General features: G+C 46.2%; 1 protein-coding gene across 1 annotated transcript in view; it reads right to left on the bottom strand.

Annotated features, from left to right (window-relative positions):
• Window positions 1–24,501, bottom strand: part of PELI2 (pellino E3 ubiquitin protein ligase family member 2) — a 103,714-nt gene that overhangs the window by 78,770 nt on the left and 443 nt on the right. The window lies entirely within an intron of this gene.

The raw sequence follows: 24,501 nt of genomic DNA, 5'->3' as shown, positions 1-24,501 counted from the left end.
TAATTTCAACCTTTCAAAATGCACACAGTCCAGGAAGCCACGTGATGGGTTGTTGGGATAAGAGAACTGGAGAACCACAAAGGGTCGGACAGAAACCCCGATTTGCTTCCTGGGTCTGCGGTTTTACACTCTGGCTGAGTTACCAGCCACAAGAGATTTAAATTTAAAATCTTTTTTTAAAAATTAAAGTTGTGTGTGTGGATGCATGTGTTTGTGTTTGTTTTTAAATCAACTGACCCACCCCCATTGACTCTGACCTCCCTACTAGGCTGCAGCAACAGGTTTTAAGTTCTGAAAAACAAACCAAATACTATAAATGTTATGAATGACCAACAAGAGGAACACTTCAATAGATCAAGCTATTTATACAAGAGCTTTCCTGCAGGACTTTGTATGGCAATGAAGGTTTATAGGACTGTATAAAGGCTTTAATTATAACTGTAATTAGTTGCTTACACTGAGCAGAAATCTGTTACGCTGATTGAGGTCACTGCTGAACTACCAGTTTAAAAAAAAAACAGATTTCAATCTTTATACAGGTTATTCTTTCATTAACTTTATTAATGATAGAAATAAAGAGAGTACAAGTGCAGCAAGTGAGGCAGTGAAAAAAAGACAGTGTTAAAGCGCACAAAACTTGAATTCTTGGGGCAATTGACTGCTAAAGACGCCGTGATTCATAAACTAAACAAGCAGCTGGAACACAGGCATTTGGTGCACTGCTTTCTGCTTGTCCGATCCTGCTCAAGATCGACTACACAGAATGCAGCAGGCAACCTTTCTGGACACAAACACATTTGGAGATTTGAAAAGCCATCCTGGCCATGATAAAGTGGGTGCCACGGGACAAATGGAAGGCCACATAACCTGTCCAAAAGACAGAATTAAAAAAGAGGTCAGGTCTGAGTCGCAAAACTTCGAGCAACTCATCTGAATCTAGTTTTCAGCCCAAACAGAAACCTGTATCCCAGCAATCCTATTTGCTGGTAAGAAAAATTATTTTAAAAAGTCAAAGGAGGAAGGCACCATATTACCTGCCTCAGTATAGAACATATATAAAGCATATGGCTTCTGGCTCTTATTAATGGTCTTTAATAAGACAACAATCAGGTCTTATTGGGCGATCCCTTGAAATTAATTGTAAAATGTATATTGTCATCCTCTTCTTAACAGAACTACACACACAATGTTTAATCAATGTTTACTTTCCTTTAAATTTTAAAGACAACATCCAAATCAGGTGTGCACACACATCTCTTCTTCCACCCGCTGCATTTTCCAACCCTACATTTTCTAGAAATTATTTCTAAATAGATTCAAACAGATCCATAAACCCATATTTTTAAAAATAATCCATGAAGAAGTTCTGAGTTGTTCTTTCACCGCAGAAATAGATGAACCACGACAGCCACTCCAAACATCTTTCACGGTATTAGAAAAGCCCTTATATTGGCCCACAGACAAACAGGCAAAGAAACATTTAAAAAGCCGAAGAGATTGTAGTGTCGGACACTGAAGGCCAAACCGAGTTGGGGATAAAAATCTTTAATAGAGAAATGATCATATGAGCACTGGAGAGGTGGAAAGGCGCACTCAAGGTAACACCAGGGGAGGGGGAATCAGAGGCAGAAGAGAGGTCCTGGCTAGCCCAATAGCTACGCAATGGCAGCACTTCTTCATCGCCCCCTTTCTCAGCTTGAGCCTAGAGAGAGTGTGGTGTAGTGGTTAAGAGCTGGGACTGGGACTCAGGCGATCCGGGTTCGAGTCCCCGCTCAGCCACGGAGCCAACTGGGTGACTCTGGGCCAGTCACAGACTCTCAGCCCAACCTACCTCACAGGGTTGTTGTTGTGGGGATAAGATGGAGGAGGACCTGTAAGCTGCCTTATTTATTTATTTATTTATTTAAAGTTTTTCTATGCCGTCCCCATTGCTACACAGCCTCGGGACGACTCACAACAACAAATAAATAAAACAAATAGAATTACAATTAAAACTTGGAAACACACCGGCTGCATAATTAAAACTATAAATATTAAAGATTATTAAAATACTGTTTGAATAAAAAGGTCTTGGCCTGGCGCTGAAAAACAAATAATGATAGCGCCAGGCAGACCTCTCTGGGGAGCGCATTCCACAGATGGGGCGCCACCGCAGAGAAGGTCCTGCTCTGGGTACTTTGCTTCCTGATATCTCTTATGGAAGGCTCCTGGAGGAGGGCCTCTGCTGCCGATCTCAAGGGGCGGGAGGGCAAATATGGCCGCAGGCGTTCCTTCAGGTATCCGGGTCCCAAGCCATTAAGGGCTTTATAAGTAATTACCAACACCTTGAATTGAGCCCAGACCTCGATGGGAAGCCAATGAAGCTGGTAGAGGACTGGGGTTATATGAGAATAACGCCCAGTCCTCATCAGGAACCTGGCTGCTCTATTTTGCACCATCTGAAGTATCCAGACCGTCTTCAAGGGCAGCCCCACGTAGAGCGCGTTGCAGTAATCCAACCGGGAAGTAACCAATGCATGCGTCACTGTCGCTAGGCAGGTGTCCTCCAGGTAGGGACGCAGCTGATGGATCCACCAAAGCTGATGGAAAGTGCTCCTCACCACCACCGACACTTGAGCTTCCAAAGTCAGCTCCGGGTCAAGGGGCACTCCCAAGCTGCGGACCCTGTCCTTTAGAGGGAGTGCAACCCCATTCAGGACAAGAGTCAAGTCACCTACCCAGAGTTCGAACCACCTACCAGCAGGACCTCCGTCTTGTCTGGATTGAGCTTCAGTTTATTGGCCCTTTGTAGGAAAGCCCTTTGTAGGAAAAAGGCAGGATAAAAATAGAAAAATAGATGCAGGGGTCAGCAACCTTTAACACTCAAAGAGCCATTTGGACCCGTTTCCCACAAAAAAGAAAACACCAGGAGCCGCAGAACCCTTTTGACCTCTAAAATGAAAATAACACTGCATATATCGTTTAACCCTTCATGCTTCATATAACCCTTCATGCTATGTATAAAAAAAACTACAGTGTGTTGCATTTATGAAACAGATCAGGGGCTGTGCTGTGCCGGCGCGGGTCGCAGATCGGTGGCTGTGATGCGCATTTTGAGCGACAGAGGGATTCAAGAGCCACGTGCAGCTCCGGAGCCGCGGGTTGCCGACCCCTGGCCTAGAGCACGGTGGTCCCTTCACTCTCCTTGGCTGGGAAGTACAAAGTTGGATCTTATGCCTGCCTGAACAGCCTCCAGAGGCAGAATACTTAACTAAGCCGCTTGCCATTCACAAGTGCCTTGTTCAGCTTTCCGCACCCTAGGTTCCAACGCCAGGGAGCACAGAACCACACGGATCAGAGGCAGAGCACATGCTTGAGACCCCAGATCCGATCCCCGGCAACTCAAGTAAAAAATTACAGAGTAGCAGGTGATGTAGAAAACATCCTGAGACCCTGAAGAGCAGCTGCCAGTCCGAGTAGACAGTGCTGGTCTCTGTGAACGTTTGGGTCCAAAGCAGTCAGCTCCCATGGAACTGCCCACAATCTGTTGAAGCGCCATGGGACCTAAATGGAAAACTGCCTCCTCCCGCTACCCAAATATGTTTGCTTTAATCCTTGCCCCTCTCAGCTGAGTCGACTCACTGAATGCGTTCCATGAGGCGTCACCATAAATGCACTTCCTCCACTGCCCCCACATAAACTCCCCTCGATTCCTCTGTTCCTCATTTGCACTGGTCCAGAGGAAGACAGCAAGCACTGTCTTCAGCCAGGATCTGCACGGTCAACATCAAGGGGCACAGGACAACCACAGTCAACATGAGATCAGCCTAAAATCCATATTCTACCCACCCACATTTTAAGCGAATTGTCACTAAATATGGGTGGCTATCCTCCCACAAGCATTTCTGGGGCTTTGGAAAACAAGTATAACATGCATTCAGTTACATGCAATGCACAATGTTTCTGAGCCAAATAGAAGATTCACTCCGACCACCTACTTAGCAGCAGAACTAATTTTTGGGGTTGTTTTGTCTTGTTTTTGGAGTTACAAGTGCCACGTCACCTGGGTTGTCCCAACAAGCCTCCACAAAGTTGGTGACCAGAAACAGCACCCCTGGCCTGGAAGCGGAGCAAGGCAGAGCTCTCCCAAGACTGGAATCTCATGGCACACTAAGCTTTATGGCAAGAGAAGCTTCTTCCTGCTCAAACCTCAGCCCATCGTAGGAAAAGCAAAGGAAGTCGCACCAGGAGCGATACGACCCCCTCCACCCATCCTCTGCACATGTTAAGAGGATTTTGGGGAAGGGAAGACTGACAGGCTGCTTCAAATAATGGCTGACTTACAGAGCCCAGCCTAACTTTCTGGGCTCAGGTTAATACCCAAGCCATCATTCGGCTGCCCAAGAGAACTTAAAGGATATGACGGATACTTTCTCCTGAACTTCCCATGCTTTTGAAAAGGGTAAATTCAACAGATGAGGTTTTCCCCATATGTCTCCATGCAGCTTAATGGTCCCCTTTTAAAAAGTTGCAGAAAGTTTGCTAGGAAAAGAAATTTCTCAGCCTTCCTGAAAGTGTTTTAAAGTTACCCTAAACAACACTGTTTGCATTCCTGAGATATCTGAAAAGATTCTGTGCATTACCAAAGTATTAACTAAGACACCACCATTTCTTGCTTTAGGGACTGTCGTAACATGCACTCTTGTAGATTAGAAAACAAAGATAAATTTTGATTAGAGGGCTTGGAAGATTTTCCCCCTTTGAACTCAGAAACAAAAAGAAAAAAACATCCAAAGCTACTGGGCATGAAACTTTTCCATCACATGGCTTGCATCTTAAACTTTGCAGTAATCCCCTAGATCAATTATTCCCAAATGTTTTACTAAGAAAGTTCACAAATGCTATTTTGTATTTGTGGTTTCAAACCCTGCCCTTGAAAATAAACCCTGTTCCACCCATTAGGAGGTGGAGAACATAACAATATCTGAGTATACTCCGTGGTTCTGTACAAGGACATACAAAGGCCACTGAACTGAAACAGGCCATAAAGTAGGAAGCATGCCTATTATTTCTAGGAATGCACACATATGACTTCTCAAGGTAGCCCACCCTATTGTGAGCAGAGACACTGGAAGCCCATTTTTCTAAAATTCTCCAGAAGGAGGAGAGTTTCACAACAGTTTCTCAGTGCTTGCTCACTTAATGACTGCAAGATGGCCAGGGATAAACAGACAGGGAGACTGTGTGTTATTTATCTCTCTCTGCTCCTGGCCAATCTGTGCCTCATGGTTTGAAAAAAGGATTATGAGAGGAATTTGCTCATAATGTTCTGCCCAATGAGGCTCTAACCTGCCAACAGAGATAATTGTGCAATGCCGGACCAGACTCAAGGGCATAATTTTGATCACCTCAGACCAACGCAAGAAACCCACATTCAAATCATGGGGATTTCTCCAAAATCTTCTTCAACTTTAAATTTTTTTCAAAAGCATTTTCCCTTTTAAATTAAATATAGCGGCAAAAACTATAGAAGGCATTACCAGCACAGCGCTAAATATTTCATCAGCTTTCATTTCGGAAAGGCTTCCAGCCCTTATAGCTGCAAACGGAAACGCCAAAGCCCATGTAACCCTTAACTGGTAGAACCTACGAAGCCGCAACATTCTAAGTAGTTGTGCCAGCGAAACTTGGAATTCAATGGCTCATAAATCCAATCTGCTATTTTTGTAATATTTAGGTGTAACTGAGTTTTATTATTAAAATCACGGCTGTACCTGCACAATCTGGGCAATCTTTTTCTCAGTCCTGTGAAGCAGATGGGGGCTTCTCTAAAGTTCTTATCACTTTAGAAAACCCCCGTTCATGCTTGGGGCAACACAACTGTCTCTTTTACAAAACACAAGTCAGTGCTGAGCCCCTCCTTACTGGGTCAGGCATCCCCCGATGGTATACCACAGTGTCGTCATATAACCGTTCCAGCAAACACAACTGGGCTGAAAGTAATTCTGAAGACAGCAGCATCTGCCACCAAGGTACATGCAAGGCATTTCCAGAAAGAGGTAAGGAGGGCAGCAGGTGGGGGTAGGAAGAGCGGGGTCTAACAAGGAGTGCTGGGTCCCTTTAACTGTGTACATACACAAAATGAGACCTCTGAACGGGGCGCTTACATCAGAGACTGCACAGAGAAATTTGGAATTTGACCAACAAATTATGATTCCTGTGAGGGTAGGTGATTTGACATCTTTTAGAAAGTACATTAGACACAGGCGACACTAAGAAAGTAATTGTTCTGGTTTTCTAACAAGCACTGACAACTCCAAAGCTCACAGGCAGTATACTAAGAAGCACTCAGTGTTCTACTAAGAACAAAGTGTTCAAAGAGCGGGTGGGAAAAGCTGTACTTAAGACCCATTATTATAAAACGCATGTACAAAATTATGACTCTGTGAATAAATACAAGATGCAAAACGGTACCACTAAGAGGCAATCTACATGTTATATAGGTGACTCATGATCAAAACCGTCACCTTTCCCCCCCCTTTCATCTTGCAGTCACGAGGCTGCCACTTTTATTGAATAAGGGTGCCGGAAGAAGGGATTTCATCCTTTCTTTCCTCCCTTACAATTTTCTGGTTTTCAGAAAGGGACATACACTGCAGCTTCTGTTTTGCCCCACAGCCGTGTTTACACCCTGCAACACAAGTAGTCTAAGATTTTGGCTCGTGCAGAACTCATGAAGGGAGAGACAGCAACACCTTCCTGCCAACACATTCTAATCGAATGTTACCTTCATCGAACACAGTGCCGGATTCCGTCGAGGTACCAGGAAAAACTTCTTGACTGTTAGAGCGGTCCGACAATGGAGCCAATGCCCTAGGGAGGAGGTGGGCTCTCCCACACTGGAGGCATTCGAGGTGCAACTGGACAGCCATCTGGGAGGGATGGTTGAACTGGGAGTCCTGCACTGAGCAGGGGGTCGGCCCCTCGGCCCCTTGCAACTCTAATGTTCTAGGGTTGCTTTGCTTTCTTTAAATGAAAACTTCAGGAAGTTCTGTCATGGATGCCCAGTGTACCATACTTTACTCTTTTTTTCGGTGCTTGCCCCCTTACTGGAAAAAGGATGAACAAAAATGGATGTGGCATTCCAAATAAAACATAGCAATATGGGTACATAGTACGTGTTAGATCTACAATCAAAAACGAATCCGCTAAAGTTGCAAGCTGTTATTTCTGAAAAAGGTGGTTTGCTACTTCTAAGTTTTGTTTATACCCACACAGACTGTCCTCTACATGATAAAACAAAAACAGAGTTCTATTTTGAATACTGTATGTTAGAAAGCAGAGGTCTGGTTTCCTCATCCGGAAGCATCAGATTCCTTATGGTTGCCCCAGGGTGGCAGGCCCTGTGCCCAGTCAAAGCCAACAAATGGTGAGGCCTGAAGGACCAATAAAGTTCTCTTGGATTTCACAAAACAAATACAAAAGGTTTTGTGAAGGTCAGCAGATAAAACCTTCTTTGGTAGCAGGATTTTATTACATGCCCAGGGAGTAATTAGGTACTTCCTGCCATTTCCCCTGCTGCCTTCCTGCTCCAGAGACAGAGAAAGCTGGGCGTCATGTGCCACCTCCGTGCCAAGGCAACCACAGGGGCCGCTGCAGCAGCGAGAAAGGATGAAAGCACCACCAGGCACTCAAAGCACCTGTTGCATTTATTATTTATTTGTTTATTTAGGAAGCTTCTATGCCGCCCCATTCGCCGAAGCCTCGGGGCGGCTCACAACAATAAATAAATAATCACAATATAAAAACAATATAATTTGAGACGACCTGGCCAGAGATATAAAATAAATAAATAATATTAACAATTAAAATGACATTTAAATAAAAAGGTCTTCGCCTGGCGCCGAAAAACAAATAACGACGGCACCAGGCAGACCTCTCTGGGGAGCGCATTCTATAGATCGGGCGCCACCGCAGTGAAAGCCCTCCTCCGAGTACTTACCCTCCTAATTTCCTTCACGGAGGGTTCTCAGAGAAGGGCCTCTCCCACTGATCTCAAGGGGCGGACAGGCATACAAGCACTCCTTCAGGTAACCAGGACTCAAGCCATTAAGGGCTTTATAGGTCATAACCAACACCTTGAATTGGGCCCGGACTTCAATGGGGAGCCAGTGAAGCTGACGGAGAACTGGAGTCATGTGAACATAACGCCCAATCCCCGTCAGCAGCCTGGCAGCTCTATTTTGAACCAATTGAAGTATCCGGACCGTCTTCAAGGATAGCCCCACGTAGAGTGCATTACAGAAGTCAAGGCGGGAAGTCACCAATGCGTGTCACTGTCGCCAGGCAGTCATACTCCAGGCAGGGGCGCAGCTGATGGATCAGCCGAAGCTGAAGGAAAGCACTCCTCGCCACTGCTGTCACCCGAGCTTCCAGTGAAAGCTCTGGGTCGAGGAGCACTCCCAAGCTGCGGACCTTGTCGCTAAGAGGGAGTGCAACCCCATTCAGGACTAGGTTCAGGTCCCCTTCCCCGAAGCGCGAACCAACAGGACCTCCGTCTTGTCTGGATTGAGCTTCAGTTTATTGGCCCTCATCCAGCCCATTACCTCGGCCAGGCACCGGTTCAGCACAGCCACTGCCTCACCTGGATTGGTGGAAAACGAGAGGTAGAGCTGGGTATCATCAGCGTACTGATGATTCCGCAGCCCACACCTCCGGATGACCTCTCCCAGCGGTTTCATGTAGATGTTAAACAGCAAAGGGGACAAAATGGACCCCTGCGGTACTCCATGGCATAACTGCCATGGCGCAGAGCCATAGTCCCCCAGCACCACCTTCTGAAATCGGCCGTTGAGATAGGAGCGGAACCACTGCAAAGCAGTGCCTCCAACCCCCAATCCTGCAAGCCTATCCAGAAGGATACCATGGTCGATGGTATCGAAAGCTGCTGAGAGGTCCAGGAGAACCAACAGGGACGCACTCCCCCATCTCTCTCCCGGCACAAGTCATCGTACAGGGCGACCAAGGCAGATTCAGTACCATACCCGGGTCTGAAGCCAGACTGAAATGGGACCAGATAATCAGTTTCATCCAAGAGTGCTTGGAGTTGTCCCGCCACCACTCGCTCCAACACCTTGCCCAGAAACGGGATGTTGGCCACTGGTCTATAATTAGTGGCCATCTCTGGATCCAGTGACACGGGCCTTCGAGGGTGGAACCGGATCTTTCTTAGGGCCAGGATGAACCAGCCCTTGTACCACCCGAAAAAGCTCCGCTGGACAGCTTTGTGAAGAGGCAATGGAAACGGAGAAGAATTTCTTTTTTGCCGCCCTCACCGCCGTAGTGTGTTCAGTCAAATTCATCCCATGATTTCCTCCACCTACACTCTAGACGTCTCCCGACCCGCTTCATCGCCCATAATTCAGGTGTATACCAAGGGGATGAATGGGCTCTGCCCGGCGGGAGAGGACACTTAGGAGCGATCGTGTCAATAGCCCTGGTCATTTCCCCATTCCATAGTTCGACCAGAGCCTTGACAGGAGCACCAGTCTTGTCAGCCGGAAACTCTCCCAGGGCCTTCAGGAATCCATCCGGATCCATCCGGATCCGGGGGCGAACCCACACAATCGGGTCCACACCCTTACAGAGGGAAAGGCCGTTCTTGAGCACAAACCTCACGAGGAAGTGATCTGACCATGACAGGGGTGTCAGACATAAATTCCTCACCCTCAGACCACCCTCTTCCTGCCCCGTTGAAAAAACCAGGTCCAGAGTGTGTCCACGTTCATGGGTCGGGCCTATGACATGTTGAGATAGCCCCATGGCCGTCATGGAGGCCATGAAGTCCTGAGCCGCCCCGGTCAGCACCGTCTCGGCATGGAGATTGAAGTCCCCCAGGACCAACATCCTGGGGGTTTTCAACACCAGGTCTGAGACGATCTCCGTCAGCTCAGGCAGGGAGTCTGTTGGGCAGAAGGGTGCACAGTACACCAACAAAATCCCCAATCTGTCTTGGTCGCCCAACACCAAGTAGAGGCACTCTAGCCCTGGCCTCGAAGGGACTGGAAGCCCCGTGAGGGAGATGGAGGCTCGGTAAACCAAAGCAACCCCCCTCCCCTCCCCTCCAGGCGTGGACAGTGCTGAACCAGATACCCAGGCAGGCACATTTGAGAGAGGGCGACATCGCCCCCACTCCTGCCCAGGACTCTGTTATGCAAGCCAGGTCGGCCCCCTCATCCACAATCAGGTCGTGGATGAGGGACGATTTATTGTGGACTGACCTGGCATTAAGCAACAGCACCGTCAGGCCCGAGGGGCGGTTGACAAGACTACCTGGAACCCTCTGGGGGTAAAACCAGAAGGAGGGACAGGTGTCAGCCATCTTTCCCTCCTTCTTCTATGTAGACACATTAAACCCCCACCGCTGTAACGTCCATTGCCCACGACCACCCCAATGGTGGCGCCCACGCGCTCCCCAGGTAATTCATCCATCGATGTGGCCAGAGACGACTCCATAAAAACAGATTAAAATACAATAAAAACATTAAAACAATATAAACTCAACATCTACCCCCCCGATATAAAATTCCACCCACCAACAAAGTCTCTCGCCAGCCCACGAATGGCGGCGACGGCCCTTAGGCCGTCGCCCTTCGGCTGCTGGCCCCAGGCCGCGACGGCGAGTTAAGCCGGCGCCTGCCCCCCAATCCAGCGTTGCTCTCACCGGCGGAGGGGGGGGCACAAGGACAGGCGCAGGAAGCTGCCGGCCAGCAAGACGGCGAGATGCATTTACCAGAGATGCAAGCTGGGGCCGAGCACCATGAAGTGCACCTGCCTTTAGGAGCACCTTCCGACTCCAGCGCTCACAAGCCTTGAGGCAAAGACAGAGCCCTCTGTGCAGCCAGCCACACTGGCGCCAAGTCCTGGCTGTCTCTCGGAGGATCCAGGCAACCGGAAACAATAGAAGGCACAATGCCTTAAGGTACACTGAAAGTCTAAGGTACTGATGTTCTGCTAGCCTTAGAGCAGGCCCATGAAATGAACAGGTCTGCTCTAAGGAGAACACTGGCCACAACCCTACATATGAAGCCCAACATCCTCCCAGAGCTAATTAAACAGGTGAATGAGATTCTATCTTCTACTGCACTCCTGGGGAAAGTTCTCCAGTGTTGGGCTTACCTGTTTTGACAAGGATGCAACGCCGTCCCTTCCCCACCCTTCTGACCCTCCTGTCACCCAGGGATTCTCCCCTACCAAAAGGGCAAGGGTATGTTTAAAACAAGAAGTCTGCAGCTGAAGAATCAATCGGCTAGTTCAGGTCATTACGTGAAATCCGGGCCTGCTGCCTCCTCGGATGAAGCAGCTGCAATGACCGCGGAAGCCGCACTGGCGCAGCTGCCCTTTCGGAGTCTGGTGGGTCAGGCTTCTGCAGCTTGAGGGGCCCCCAGTTCAGCTTAGGGGAGGGGCCCCTGGCGACAGAGCTCCGTAGGTGGGCCGCCCATCTTAGGGAGTTCAGTCTGAGCAAATGAGCAGCAGGAGCAAAGCGTGGGCTTTACATGGGAGTTCAGCTGGGAAGTTTGAGGGCCAAGCTGGGAGAAAGGTCAGGCCCAGCTTCTGAAGTGCAGCCCAGCTCTACAAGCAAGTGGAGAGCAGCAGGGCGATAAGGAGGGACCCAGACAGGTACGTTTAGCCACCAGGGCAGGTTGCTCTCCCTCCCTTCCGAAGAGCTGCTTACCGGTTAAGAAAAATGGCTATGAATCCAGGAAGGGGGTGGGGGTGCTACCTGGTAAGTTGTACAGAGCGTCACATTTGTGACTCTCTGTACAACTTACGGAGAAATAATAAACGACTGCTCAGTGCAGCCAGTGCCTGGCTCCCGGAGGCATGTAGAAGCCAAGGGAACAAACCTGGAGAAGGAAGAAACAGGGGGACGAGGCCTCCAGGTGCAGCGGCACCTCACTCCCCAGGGCGAGAGTTCCGCTGCTGCCACTAAGCGACTCAGGGAGGCTTCCTCAGCCTGGTGGCTTTGCATTTTGGACTCCAGTTCCCGTCAACCAAAATCAGAAGGGCCACCTGCCAAAAACCCTGGGAGTTATAGTCCGAAACATCTGCAGGGAAAGGCTGGAGAAGGCTGTCTCAGGGAAGGAAGGCCTCACTCCCAGAAGTGGGAGGCCAATACTTGCAACACAAGCAGATATTGCCTGGGGGGGGGGGGCGGTAGTGAGCTGCCAGTGCAATGCAAGTCAGTCTACCGAGACATGGGCTGCTAGCTCTGTGCCATGGTGACCTGCCACACGGAGGCAACGGGTGCGGCTGTCGCACATCATCTGGATAGCCGGAGAACTGCCGCCAGGTCATCTCTGCACTGGCTTACCTTGTACATTCCCAGTCCCTTTCTCATCCCCTCTGCAGTGGTGACGCCAAACTCCCAACTCTCCCCCTCCCACTTCTGCAAATGCCCTTTATCGTTGTTGCTACATGCCGCCCACTCTTCCCTAACTTGCAATGACCCAGTAAACACATCCCCTCCAAAATGCCCCGTCCTTGACAGTCCTGCTTAGTTCTTGAAAACTCAAGGCTGTGGTTTCCTTTAAAGAATACATCTCCTATTTCGGTTTCCTCTTCTTCTGACTTCAACTTCCCCTAGCACATGATTGTCTTCTCCAGTCAGGCTTGCCTTCTCATCACGTAACCGAAACACAACAGCTTCAGCTGTGACATATTCACTTCCATTATGACCTTATTTCATAATGCACATTAGCATCAATTATATGAAGAAATGGATCAAATGTAGGATATTAGGTTGCCATGCTGCCCAAAGCAGTAAAAGGTTATTCCCTCCAAGAAAAGGGCCAACTAATCAAGCAATCCTAAAGGTTTGTACTGCATGGATGAGCCAGTGCTACAGAGAGAATGGGGTCAGATATGTTAAGAACTGAGGATCATTTTATGATGAGATGGATTTGTATTAATAAAATTCCCTCCACTTGAACCAGAATAGAACCAGACTACAGTTACTTAATACCAAGAAGGTGGCAGTGCAGCTTCAAAATGTCCTGGGGGACTGTAAGTCTCCAGAAAATGACTTATTTCCCTTTTAAAAATCTGGCCTGAAAACAGCCAACATGACCTGGTGCTAACATGTGACTTTTATTGTAATCTTGCAAGGACTGCGTTACTTACAGGACATTTACTTACATTACATGGGTGAATTTGCATATAGTCTTACTGGCAATCAAGCCCACTGTCACTAGCCATTTGAGAATGGTTAGTTACCCTGGAAAGGGGGAAGCAGCCAATTCATCTAGGATTAAAACCCCACGCAGGAGATGTCCAGAATAGAATTCCACAAAAATATGGACTCTAAGAAAATGTCCTCGTGGGAAGCCTTGGTCTTGCATACCATCCCTTCCCTCATCACACTCCAATTCAATTAGCTACTCTCAGGTAAGCATGGCCATAATTTACTGTTACACCTGAGCTAACAAGTTGGTTTCTGCTTGCCTTCCAAATCAGGATGGCAATCAATGGTAAGGTGTATTGGTCAATGCTTTGTGCTTACTAGGAAGAAACTCTTTGGAGTGGGCAGGGGCAGAGGTACAATGTAAACCCCCAAGGTCCCTGTCATGCAACAACAAGCCACGATCGGGCACTGTGTGCAAACCAAGAGAGAGGGATGGGAATGGTTAAGAAAAATGAACCCTAGAACAGAGACTTAATAATGGAAAACTGAAGGAATGTTAGTTGAAGAATTAAGCTTGGGGAAGACATCCAAGGACGTGTGTGGCAAGACAGGTTAATCAAATCCCAGATTATGAAGCAAGTTCAGACTGCTTAAGCCAGGAAAGGACTGCACACTCCGGAAAGGGGGAGGCAACCTCACTCCTTGCATTTTTTTGTCACACCACTACAGCCTCTGGTGAATTCTCCCTCCTTTCCCACCACAGGAAACCACAACAGTACAAAGCAGGGGAAGAAAAACCTACCGAGTCTCTTGTCAAATAATAACAGGCATCCTTAGCCAAATTATCCTTCAAACAAGTTATGTTTGGGGAAGAGTTAAAAGGATCAAACACACCCATTAAAGAGGCGCTGCAAAGTTCTCAGCCTGACCAGGAATGCAGCAAAATGAACAAGACAAAACCAAAACAAAGGCAAAGCGAACAAAACAAACAAAATGGAAACTAAATAGACAAAACCAGAATGAAAGGAGAACACAAAAACAAAACCAAACCAAACAAACAAAACAAAACAAAACCAAAAGACACAAAACAAAACAAAAGTGTGTTGGGCCGGGAACTTTTCACCCCCCCCCCCACCCGGTATTCTAGAAAATGTTGTTCCGAACTACAAATGAAGAAAAAGCCTATAACAAGCTTTATAGCTACTTTACCACTCAAATGAGCAGAATGCTCTATGGGTGTTATTTGATATCATTAGAAATCACTGGATGAATAGCACTTTCAGACAGTGGCACACTGCATATTTTAACATGACATTTCATTCTGCTGAAAGAGCAGCTACCTTTGCCCTTTCCTGGTAGGTACCTTGAAATTATTGTATGGAAAGGCGCTCAGTAAATCACAGTGAGGAGTATACTGAACGCACAAGCCTGGCGCCCTGCTTCCTTTGCAACCATATTGTGTAACTAGCAGATAAGGGAGTGAACAAACCAGAGATTAAGCATGTGCTGTGCAACCCTGCCAGACACAAAGCAACTAGACCAGGAGCCCAGGCCGTGTGAATGTCTGAACCCGTTGGAGCTGTCGGGCGAGCTGCAGAAGGGGATGTGCCCGTCATGCCTTTAGAAGGGGGTGGGGCACATTGCCCCTCTTGTTAAAGTAAAGGCCTCAACCGTTACAGGTGGTCTATACATACATGTATAAAAGTTCTTTTGATGAAAATCACTGTTCGAAAAAGCAAAGCAGCAGGGTGTCGCGAAGTGGCCTGCAAAACCTTATTCAGGTTCCGAGACCAGAATCTTGAACAGCATTTTTACGACACTGCTCCAAAACATGGGGTTTGAGCTCGGCTAAGCAAGGTAGCTTGAAATTCTTGTATTCGTCCCTGTCCAGGCTATCTCGTTTGGCCTGGCCTAAATCCTTGTTTTCACAGCAACTCCTACTTCTAGCAGCTGTCACAAGAAGGTGTTAGCAAAAAGGCAGGTGCACTTTTAAACCTTCCTAGAGCCTCAGGAATGGCTGGAACAGTTGAGGTGCCCTGTGACCTGGGGGAGGACACTCAAAACCCTGAGAATCTCAATGCAAAGGGAGAAAATATGTTGCCTTACCCAGTTCATGATCACTTGCAACTTTGTGTGGTCTTAGCTTGCCCTTTGACAGCTTAGTCAAAGCAAAGTTTAAAAAAAAAACTTATTTGGAGACTCTTCGTCAGTGTCCTGCTGCATTTTGACTGCAGGAACCTCCAGAATATCGTCTGAAATGAGATGAGGGCTTCTCATTTTCAGGCCAATGGAACTGCACACCACTACAGGTGCACAATTCTAACAAAACAAACAAAGAAACAAACAAACAAACAGGGTGTGAAAATGTGAACACTTGTTTAAAAAGGTGGAGAAGCAGGGAAAGTTCTTCCAATTTACCACTTGGACATTTTGAGAGGCTTTTATTGCTGACAGTCTGGAGATCACATTTCACAATCCTTGCAGAGAAAAAGGGGAAAGGGGAAGAAGCCAAGGAAAAAAGGGTCCATGACCAAGACAAAAAGGCCCAGCCGGAGCATCTCCTGGGATACCTGCAGGAAGATAAGAGAGGAAAATTGGGGGGGGGGGGAGACCCATAGCAAGCCTGATCGTCTGCTGGGCACACTGTGGATTGTTCAAGCAATAACAAAGGGCCAGCAAAGGTCCAACCCACCTAGCCACAATTTTATCAAGCAGCAACTGAACATGCTAACATTACCAAAACAATTTGAAAGCTATTTGCAACTTAACTGCTCCACATTGCATTTTCCAAAGGGCCAGGGACAACCGCAAATTCCAGTGAAGCTGGGACCTCGAAAGCCTAGCCTCAGGGCTACAGAACTTATAAAACTGTCAAAATTGCTTAACAACAATACTGACATTTTCTGCCCAGAGGCAAAAATAAGTTAAAATCCAGAGTCCTTGAAAATTACAATTCAAGATGAGTGAACTACGAAAATAATGTTTTATCAACTGTATCATTTCATATTTATTTCTTGCATACAAACAGAGCAGGGTAAAATGCTGGCCATTTTACTTGAAACAAGGTAAAACAAATGGAGCGAGTGGCGGACTGGGGTTGGATGCTTATACACGGCTGAGAGTAAGTCTTGCAGAACTCAGTTCAACTTACTCCTGAGTAGGCATGCATAAAGCCTTCAGTCTGTGAGCATGTCGAGAAATATTCCTATCATTTCACACTAAAAGAAAATGGCAAAAGTGGCACCACATTATGGACACCATATTTTCCTTTCTAAGCACAGATTCCTACGCGGGTTCAAGGAGTAACGTAAGAGCAAACTCAGGCCTGCTTGGGGAAATAAAAATACCCAAACCTTTAAATTTTGTCTGCTCAACTACATTTATTACTTTTTTAAAAGATATCTCTTAAGAGCCACACTACTGTTGAAAGCACATTTTCATGCAATGCCTGAAATACAATGCACATGAATCTATCTCTGAGCAGAATCTGAAGCTGTGTTTCCTCAGAGTAGGAAGAAAGAGGTTTACAATTCCCATCTATCTTCAGACCAACAAATGCAAGTGTTGCTTTCTTTAATCAAGTAATTTGAGAAAAAGGTTCTTCTGGGGGGAAGGCAGCGCTCTTTCTAAACACCCAAATAGGTAGTAAAGAGAATATACCATCACTGCTGGCAGGCAAAAAACAAAAAGACCGAGAAGGGAAGGAGCTGCTCAGCATCTTTGAAAAAGCTGCATTACTTATGGAGAGCTTAAGCCTAAGGCCTGAACCCACCACAGCTAAAAAAAGGTCCTTTCCACAGTATTATTTATCTATTAAAAGCATTTCTATCCTGTCCTCCACCTGGGTCTCAGGACGGTAAGACACGAAAAAAATTATGACCACTCTGGTTATGGCACAGTAGGCAATGCCACAGTGTGCTGGAGATGCAGGTCTGTTGAGCAGGCAGTCCTGCCTCCAAAGGGAAACTGGCTGGATGCCCCTTTGATCCCTTCTGGATCAAGGAATCGGATTCGCGGAAGCAAAAGAGCACCTGCAAAAGAACCCTCCCATTCAAGTAGTGACAGCACAGAACAATAAGCCACACCACTAGCAATATATTTATTATTTATTTAAAGCATCTGAATGCCCAACTTTGTGCCACAGCTCCTCTTTTTCTTGTGCACCAAGGAGAAAAGTACACCCCACGTCTCAACATGCAGTGGTTTGTGGTACCATCTGACACACAGCAACCAGTGGAACTGTTAACGTATACGCTAAAATTATATGAAGTTTCCCACAATAGCAAAAACAGGGAGTTGCCATCTGCTGAGATACTTATACTACCATTAAACCTGCACTTCTGCTCCCCAGAATAATTTAATTATGCGTTGACACCCTTTCTATTCCCAAGTGTCATACAAAGCTCCCCTCTCTGATCTCTAGCTACCGGAATCACTCCCACTTCACACGCTCAACAGTAAATTGCTCTAAAAGAGAAGGGAAAGGGGCCTTTGCCCCCCCCCCCACCCCTTCATGTCAGGTATTACAACCTGGAAGTACAAAGAAAACAGCCAGCAAGGAGAGAAACTGGATACCACTTCTAATTTCTCTTTCTCATAAATGACCTGACCACTCATGCATCCAAGTAGTACATTTTGTTAATTACTACAGGGGTTCTAAAAATAAATGGATAAAAATGCCCACAATCTGATAAGCATCAGTTACAAGTACAGGTACAAATCCAATGCATGAATTTCAGTGGGTTTCTGAGTTAGATGGAACTCAGAGCATTTAACAGCCAAGCATTTAGCAAGGAATTCACATTTCTGTGTCAAGCAAGCTAACCTCAGGCCTATTTCATGTAGTGCTGACAAAATATTCAATCTTACACTACCAAGATGAACAATTATTTGTCCTTCTTCAGACAGATGAGACTGAAGTAGTGATTATTTCTCATTTGGAAAGACAGGACGTCATGTTCCCATACCACTGGCATTCACAGCCACAAAATTCTGAAGCAGGCAAATGAATGACAGGGTGCTAGACTTGATAGATTGAATACTGAATATTCAATTCTACTGAACTGAATTCAGTTGAATATGACTGTTCCCCCACAAAAGGGACAGAGATGACCCTGGCAATTCTTTGTCATTCCCCAAGTCAGTTTAGAAGCCTTCCTAAACCAGAGTAATGGGAACATGGCAGACAAAGAAATCACCGTTTTGAGTACATATGGCCATTACATACTGAACGCCCCATTTCGGTATCAGGCCTAGGTGGAGGGTTTTATTCCGAAAGTCCTGTAATTCAAACACTGATTAAAAGCACAAAGCTTTTGATCCAGCTTTACAATGGAAGAGCACATAACACCGGCCTATCCTTTTTATGCTTCTCTACTACTGGCTAAAGATTCCAGCATTGAAACCCCGTAGAAAAGAAATCCCCAATATGATCAGGTTCTCTCTCTGTGCATATTACATTGAACTGATGGCAGGTCAGTGCCAAACAGGGGGGATATTTCAGCATGCTGCCATTATAGGTTTTCCCCTCCAGGGAAAGAATATGAGAAACCTCAGGTTATACACAAAAACACCCAAAGACTTGTAGCGTATTCTGCACGAAAGGGTTCGTTTCATTTTTCCTGCTCGCCCCTCCCTCCTCCCACTTAGCTTCTTGTGCAGATCTATTCCACCCTTGATAATTTTCTTTTATTCATTATTTTTTTGCGGCTTAGCACTTAAGAAGTAAGGGGTTGATTCTGTGTACATAAATTTGCAAAGGAACAATGGGATTAAGGACTTTTTCTCAACTCTATGTTTATTTCATAACACTTTTGCGGTGTCAAAAAGGCATGTGAGCTCTGTAGACACAGTTTTGAGAACAGTAAAACCAAGCATCTGTGATAATCTAGATAGAAAAATTGACCAATAATCTTACAGAAACCTCTGGAAGAGCATGGCATTGTAAATGGATTAACAGAATCCCTTTACCCCAAAATTTAAACACTGCATGGATATACAGCTTCATGCTACATAATTAAAATCTAATCCTTATAATAACCTTTGGACTAGAGTGTATCTTCAATAGAAAACTTTATCCATACAATTATTTAAAATCCAATTTAAATAAAGAAATCTGATTTTTAATTTTTAAAAATATCATTGATTTTTATCTACCCTGATGCCAAGCTAACTGGTAAATCTAAGCCAGGGTTCAGTTGAGGAATTTCAGGCTACTTGTTGTTGTGTGTCATCCGGTCATTTCCAACTTCTGGCAACCCTATGACTGAGTACCCTCCTTCACAACTCTGTTCAGTTCTTATAATCACAAAGCTGTGGCTTCCTTTATGGAGCCCACCTATCTCTTAGTTTTCTGCCTTCAGCTTGCCTAGTATGACTGTCTTCTCCAGGGAATCTTGCCTTATCATGATGTGTCCAAGGTACAACAGCCTCCATTTTGACATTTTTGCGTCCAGGGAAATTTCTGCTTTGATTTCAGAAGGACCCGCTTGTTTATCTTTCTGTCAGCCCTGGCTAATTTCAAAGCTCTCTTCCAGCACCACATTTCGAAGACATCCATTTTCTTCCAGTCAACCTCCTTCACTGCCCAGCGTTCAGCCCAAACATAGTGACTGGGAACATCATTTCTGGATGATCTCAGCCTTGTTTCCAGTGAAACCTTCATACACCTGGTTATCTTTTCTATTAACTTCAAATATGTGCAGTAACTTGCAGGTGGCGTGGAACACACAGACTGCAGGCAAGCCTGATGATGTGAAGGGGATAAAATCCAAGAGCCAGAATTAAACTTGTACACCCCAATGTCTTAATGAACACTTGAGCACAGGAAAGCAAGTCTGGCACCCTCCTTTGGTCTTGTTCTCATCCCCTCATTGATTACCATCCCATCTCTGCCTACTTATATCCAACTTCAGCACCACAGGCGGCCATAACGGTCTGTATTGAATGGAACCGAACAAGGTAACTCTGTACAGGGGGTGAAAAAACCCCAATCAGCCACCAGGAGCAAAATCTGAACACAGACTTTTCACATCATACTGTGACTCTGTGACACTTCAGGACTGAAGACAGAGATTAAGACCATTTCCTTTTCCTGTTCCTACTCAGTCATCCCATAAAATAACAGGAAGAAAAAAAAAACAGATATTACCAGCAACGTAGAAATGATCCTGCGGCACTCATTTGGTACTGCTACAGAAGGACGCTGTATATGGATGTCGTTACTAGCAGCCAGGACACAAACGTGCAGATATTCTGCTGCACAAGATGCATGTCACAGTTCTTGCACTCAGAGTTCACCACTTTAGTTCATTTTTTGGTTGAGATGCTACCTTCTGAGTACAAGACATTGAGTAGCATGCACCAGAGCCATCCGAGGTACAGCAGTTACCATTTTAGCTGGGCTACAGGATCTGGAAGGCAAATTCTAAATCTCTTTGAAATACATGAGCTCTGCATCAGAGTATGATGCCAGAGGAACAAAGTCAATCCAAAGGCTAAGCTTCTCAAATGCCCATTTAATATACTGCATCTTCTGTAAAAATTGATTATTTGAAGATGACAGAATACTGGTAATGGATATCGAGTGGTACTGCAGTTTGTAAAGACTGTGTCACCTAAATATTTAAGCAGCCCCAAAGGATCAGAACAATGTCAATGTACTAGGGCCACTGCCAGCATCCCAGCTTTTTTAAAAGCACCAAAACAAAACAGTCTGTTTCAAACATTTATTTGTACTACAGTAGAAAACTACAGGTTGATGCAATTCATTGACTTTAAACCAGTGTTTTGTGCATGAGGATGGGGAATCAAATATCGGGCATGTCGTGAGCGGAGCCGACTGGAGCCGGGGGTCAGACTAGATGGCCCGGGAGGTTCCTTCTGACTCGCTCTGATTCTATGTTTCTACATGTGATCATATTTAAGCTGCACTGCATAATGGGACAAGTACATAATCAAATAAGATGCTGAGGATGGTACTATAAGACATTTATTTTTATTCTTTAACCTACACATATAAGACTTGATTCCCATCTCTGCTAAAATTAAACATGCCACATCAGAACAGTTAAATGAAAAATGTTTCTGCAAAATTAGATATAGGTACTGCCCCTATACAATCACAGGTCAGTATTTAAGGTAGCTAATGAAAGGCAGAAAATCATTTCAGTCAAACAAAAGCTCCAGCATTATTTCCTTTAATATCTTAGAAAATAAATTCTCCTCAGTTTTATCACTATCATATTTTAAAGTTACTTCCAGTACTGTCATTATTTAAAGGAAATTAACTATTTAAAAACTGAGTAAACAAGCAATTTTACTATATCCATAAGTCAGCAATTGTCACAAGAAACAGTTATGAAACATTAACACCTCCAAACCACAAATCATTCAAAGTTATTTCTAAGCCTCTATGGATGTGATTATCTCATTCAAGACCTTGCTACTTGGAGTTCGTCATTTTCAGGCACTAGTAACAGCATAATATTATACAAATATTATTTATTTTTATCTATTTTTTAGAACACTGAACAGCTGTTCAAGCTGTTTTGTGCTGATTTCTTGCTAATGAGCCTATTCTTGTGGGGCGGGGGGGGGGGAGTAGCATGTGCTATTTGTGGCGCTTCTGAATGATTAAGCATCTTTGAAAGGGGGCTGAGAAGAGACTGAGAAAGTGTCATGAGTAAAATAGCAGCCTGCCAGCCACAGGAGCTCCATCGCTGGTTGCAGCTCAGCCCCAAACCCTCCCCCTCCCCCTCAGATTTTGTAGGGCAGCTTTCTGGTCCTAGTACCTCTCTGCTTTAAAGCATGTGTTGCTACGATCTAGCCGATATACAACAGATGCGTCACCTACTCCACTAAAGTTCATTTTTGGCTTTAATTTGATCAACACTGGTGGCTGACACTTTCATGAGCTAATTAAAGCGCATCATTTATTAGGTTTAATTTACTTATTGATAAAATTCTGTGCACCTCATGCTAACTCAAAGCAGCTAATAAACTACTTTAAAACCTAAAAATAGTAAGTACAGCATGTAAAAAGCAGCAGCAAAACCACAAAGAACCAAAACTAGCTTTTAATAGAACATAGCATGACATGACCTGAACACATCTACAAAACACTATTGGGGTGGAGAGCAGAGACCATAATTCAGAGCCAAACAGACCTCTAAACTCAATACTTCAGGTTAATGAGAAAGAGGGATTAAAACGGTTTATTATTCACCATGCCACAACAACAACTGTGCTAGAAGAGGCTGCATCTGTTCTTAGAAGTGAGTACAAGTATCCCATAATAAATATTTGGAAAGAGACCTAAAATTCAAATTGCAGCCAAGTGCCCTTCATTTGCTCATTTTCAACTACTATTAAAAAAACAACAACAACGCAGCGCATTTCTTTCCACGCTTCTAATACAGGGCAAACAAGCAGCACAAAATGAATCTATCCCAATCTAGTTAGAATTCACGATTTTATATTAAATAGGGAGTTCCAGAAACCAGAGCAGCACAGCTGAGATTCCCCCCTCCCCTGGTTTTCAGCATGACACCATTCCAAGTAAACAACTGTCTGCTGTTAGCAACTTAACATCAGTTTTTCTACCTGAAACTGCTGAGATAAACAGCTTTGCCACAGCTCCAGCTTCCCAGTATTTGAAGTCGTGTTACATTTTCACAGTGCTCGCTAGAATAATCCATTCCTTAGTAACTAGATTTTGACAGATCCCTTGTGTTGCCCAATACTGTGTCATGTTAAAAAGGAAAAAGGAAACTTCACAGCCCAGGTTACACAGAGGTTTGCCTAGAACAGAGAGCTGAAAAGAGCAGGGTTCTGCTACTAAATGTTTTTGTTTCAAGTCCACTGATCCCTCATCCTTCTCGTTTGTCCAAAAACAGCTAAAGCTTTACTGGAATGTACTGAGCAGAACTAGTTTGTACAGTGGGTGAGTTTTCCATGCAATGGGCTTTGCTTCACAGCCAGTTTTCACGCCTTCTTCATTTGATAAAGCAACTTCACTTGCCTGTTGTACAGGCACAGACTTTCAGCTATTGAGATTAAATGTGCTGCCAAGACTCACTGAGCCTTACATTCTACAGCAATCAACAGAGAAGCTCCACACTAGAAAAGCAGTGGCACCAAGCCAGCTACAAAGATAACCCCCTCCCTACAAAGTAGGCGTGTGCCCCCCCCCACTGCTTATACATCCCACCCTGCCAACCAGCGTTCCCCACCAAGCATCTGGAGAAACCAAACAATGCCTATTTGCAGTAATTAATACGCTGCTGGGAATCAGGAAGTGCACGCCACAAAACCTTTCATTACAAAAGTACCGCAACATGGCCATCTGCAGACTGGGATTGGTGCGGAGAAAATCTCCTTGCGTTCATTGTTCTGTATGTCTCAAACTCAGGAAGAGAGTTTGTGCCGCATCTGTATGGTACTGCGTGTGTGAGAATGTGTTAGGAGTTTGCGTAGGAAAGCTATCCAAGCGAGAACCAACTCCTGCGTTATGAGAGAGCAATCGATGGCTCCCTTTCCCACTCCAGCTGTGCAGGACTCAGAAGGGCCCACAGACCTCTTCTCTGCAGACCAGCCTTCAGAAGTACATCAGGTCAGAGGAAAGCACAGGCTTCAAGGAAATTAGCTCAAGCACGGGGCATCCAGAAGAACTCGCCTCAAACCCCTGCAGAAAGCACCCCACACACACACACACACACAAACTAGAAGTCCAAGTGACTAGTCCCTAAGCCCCTAGAGGAGCATTACAGCTGCTCTCCTTTGTCCAGCGTTTAGAAAGTTCTCTGCACCGTCCGCCCCAGACCTGCTGTCTTTCTGGGTATCTTCCCCAACAGTCCCACCCCACGGAGGCGGCGGCGAGAGCGCATCGGCAGCCAGGACGTAAAGGACCCGCCAGGCCGCAGCGGACGGAGGGTCCTCCCACGGCGTCTCCGCGGCGAGGCACCGGCGCGAGGCTCGAGGGGCGCGCAAGCCCCCGCCCGGCCCGGCCCGGCCCGCCAGGACGCCGCGCAGTCCTCGCACCCCACCCTGCACAGCTGTCCGCATCCCCACGTACCCCTGGGCTCGCCCCTCGCGCGGCTCCCCCAGCCAGCAGCCCCCTCCCCCGCTCGCTGCCCCGCGCCAGCGATGCGCGGCCCGGGGAAGCCCTTTCTCCTGCACCCGCTCCACGTGCGCACGCATGCACACGCGCCCCGGCGCACGCCCCGGCGCCTCAGGGCCCCCCTCGCCACGGGGCCGTCCGGGCAGCGCGAGGAAGCCCGCCCGCCCGGCCGCACGCGGGCACGGGCCCCGACGAGGCGCGCGCTCCCCGCCGCCCCCTC

This window comes from Varanus komodoensis, unplaced genomic scaffold (assembly GCF_004798865.1).
Source record: "Varanus komodoensis strain SLA01 unplaced genomic scaffold, ASM479886v1 scaffold3, whole genome shotgun sequence".
Taxonomy (NCBI): Eukaryota; Metazoa; Chordata; class Lepidosauria; order Squamata; family Varanidae; genus Varanus; species Varanus komodoensis.
Note: the sequence above shows the minus strand (reverse complement) of the source record. Positions and strands in the feature narration are given on the sequence as shown.